This window comes from Calliopsis andreniformis, chromosome 7 (assembly GCF_051401765.1).
Source record: "Calliopsis andreniformis isolate RMS-2024a chromosome 7, iyCalAndr_principal, whole genome shotgun sequence".
Taxonomy (NCBI): Eukaryota; Metazoa; Arthropoda; class Insecta; order Hymenoptera; family Andrenidae; genus Calliopsis; species Calliopsis andreniformis.
The window spans coordinates 1782639-1785863 of record NC_135068.1 but is presented as its reverse complement, the minus strand read 5'-3'; the positions used below and the strand labels follow the sequence as shown (position 1 = coordinate 1785863).

Genomic DNA, 3225 nt, shown 5'->3' with positions numbered 1-3225 from the left:
CAACATAACCTCGTCTGTACATAATAATTAACCTTATTTGTTCTTATAAATATTTAACGAATTAGAATAGGCATTAGTATTGTATTTACGTTAGAATTAGAATAGGGTTTTACTGAATAAATTATTGTCAAGAAAGATCTAAGCTTTGGATTTTAACTCCTTAACCGCACGCCACACGAACCCCACTTTTCGTCCATCGGAAAGCCGCTCTTCCATGGACAACGTAGCATCGCTTTAGGGACGTTACACTATTAAACGCATAGTTAACATGCGGAGAGTAGTGCATAGCAAGAAATATACCTGTTATTATTTGTAAAATTAGCGCTATACCAGCCAAAGAGCCGAAGTTCCAAGCCTAGTTTAAGTTTTTTAGCACTTGGTAAGAAGCAGTGTGTTTCAAAAAAAGAAAATATAGGCAACCTATATTCTATCCACCCTAATATGCTTTTTCCCTCTTCTATCGTTGTTTTTTTCTGCATAACTTAAAGCTTTCTCTACCTTTAATTCGTTTTATTGTAGCAACTTATCCTTTACACACAAATAAAAAGTTAAAGCGATATTAATTACTACCTCTTCAGCAACCAATCACGTGCCGCATTTAATTTCTGTGCAAAATACTCTGAGCCTCCCTTATCTGGGTGAACTAATTTCATTAAATTTTAATATGCTTTATTAATTTCATTTTGACTTGCCTCCGGATTCAGCCCCAGTATCTTTAATGCTTCATCTTTGGACATGTTATTACGAGTGTAATTTTCAGTATAACTTCTACTGCTATTAAATTCGTTCAAAAACTTACTCAATATGGAGTTCATCATGAAACTTATGTTATTTTTTTTTGTCAAGAAAAGGAAAGGTACAAAAACGCTGGGCAAGATAAATGTAATTACTATGAATACTAAAAAAAGAAAAAAGATGAATGTCATGTTTATTTTTTTATCATTTTATAATTAAATAGTAACCATTATAATTGTCATGGTAAATAACATGTTCATCCAGAGTGAAGAAACACCAAATCCAAACACACTGAAATTTCTCCCTGGATTTGCAATTCTAAACGAAGGAGAAGCGGCTGATTTTTCAAATGCAGATGAAATAAAAAGCTCCAAGTTAGCAACAAATCTTTTTCAAATAGAACATGTGGTAAGAGTGTTTTTTGGTCATAATTTTATTTCAGTAACAGAATTGGGTGGAATTAATTGGGATACATTAAAAGTAGAAATTTTAACTACAATCATAGATCACTTTACTTCAGGTGGAAAAGCATTAGATAAAGAAGGAGTAAATGATAATAATGTACCGGATGAAGAATTTTTTGATAAAAATGATATAGAAATTGTAAATAGAATAAAAGGATTGATGGAAAGTTATATCAAACCTGCAGTTGCTCAAGATGGTGGCGATATCAAATTTCATGGCTATAAAGGCGGGATAGTTTATATCGAGTTACAAGGAGCTTGCTCTGGATGCCCAAGTGCTGCAATTACTTTAAAGCAAGGAGTGTAGAATATGCTGAGCTACCACATACCAGAGGTTACAGGTATAGAGACCACACTATGACTAATTAAACGGTTCGAGGAACAAAAGATCTCCTGTTTGATGAATGGTACAAGTTTAAACACATATAGCAAACAGCAAGCAGAATGGCTTTTTGCCTGCTCAAACTCGCATATTTGAATATACGGATTTTCATAAAGACTTTAAGTAACATCATCAGACATCATCACTAAAGAGATGTACACCTTTAATGCTAAAGAGGGAAAAAGCATAACTTTACGTCCTGAGTTCACTGCAGCGGTTGTTGGGCTATTAATTGAAAAAAAATTGCAAACGCCGATAAAATTATTTTCAGCAGGGCCTGCATTTCGTTACGAAAGACTGCAAAAGGGAGGACAGAGGCAATTTCATCAGACAAATTTTGAGGTTTTTGATTTAAAAGATTCAAAAGCCAAGGTTGAAATGATATGAAATGAATTTAGCATCAATAAAAATGTAAAGCTGGAAATCAACTCTTTAGGTGATACTGAAACAATAACTAAGTATAGAGAAAAGCTTTGATCTTATACTTTACAAAGTATCAAAATGATCTATCAGAAGATAGCAAAAATAAATTGATCAAAAATCCACTCAGAATACTGGACTCTAAGGATGAGAAAGATAAATCAATAATTTCTGATGCGCCTAAAATCAGTGATCACTATACAAAAGAATTTTCATATTTCTTTGACCAGGTGTTAAATGGACTGCAAGCTCTTGGCATATCCTACACTGTAAATAGCAAATTAGTTCGAGGTCTAGACTATTATTGTCACACAGTATTTGAATTTGTCACAGAAGATTTAGGTGCACAAGGGGCAGTTTTTGCCGGTGGAAGATACGATAATCTAGTATCTTCAGTAGGTGGAAAACACACTCCAGCGATAGGATTTGCAGGAGGTATTGAACGCATAATGGACTTAATCAATTATTCTCCGAAAGAAATAGCGACCTATTTACCTAATTCCGATCGGCAGAGAGGCTGATGAACATGGTCTAACACTTGCGAATGAATTGCGTAGAAATGGTTTATATGTAGTCTACGAATATAGCGGAGCACTTAAAAACCGAATGAAAAAAGCAAATCAAGCAAATGCTAAAGCTGCTTTAATCTTTGTCGATGAAGAGTTGAGTAGTAAAACTTTAAAGATTAAAAACATGGATACAGGTAAAGAAAAAATAATTGCTCGCAATAACACAATAGAAAGCATCAATTAGGAGCAATGCAAATGTTTTTCTTCGTCAGCTATAGAAAAAAATTCGTCTGCACAAGATTTTTCATAGCATTCAATGTATCATAATCTGTAAAATCTAATTTTACTGGTGTGATAGTAATAAATCATTCTTTTATTTTATTTACACTACCACTGCCTGAGTACTCTTGAGACCAATTTAAGCTAAAAGAGCCATTCGAATTTTCAGTAAAAGTTAAATTCCGATCAATGTTATATTCACCTTGTTCAGCAAATTCTACTCCTTTTACTTTTTCTGTAGCAGGAAAATTTACACTCATCACTATATTTTTAGGCCAACCAACCTTAACTAGCTTGCCAATAACTTTTGGTGCAAAAACCTTTGTATTGTGCCAGTCTATTTTATCATGATAAACTTGGCTTAGCGCAATAGAAGGTATAGACCTTGCAGCACCTTTCATTACAGCACCAATTTTTTCTGAATAACAAATATCGT

At 33.6% G+C, this 3225-nt stretch overlaps 1 pseudogene; it reads left to right on the top strand.

The window, feature by feature from the left end:
- The first annotated feature begins 816 nt into the window (after window positions 1–816).
- LOC143181866 (NFU1 iron-sulfur cluster scaffold homolog, mitochondrial pseudogene) lies at window positions 817–1506 on the top strand (annotated as a pseudogene).
- The last annotated feature ends 1719 nt before the right edge of the window (window positions 1507–3225 follow it).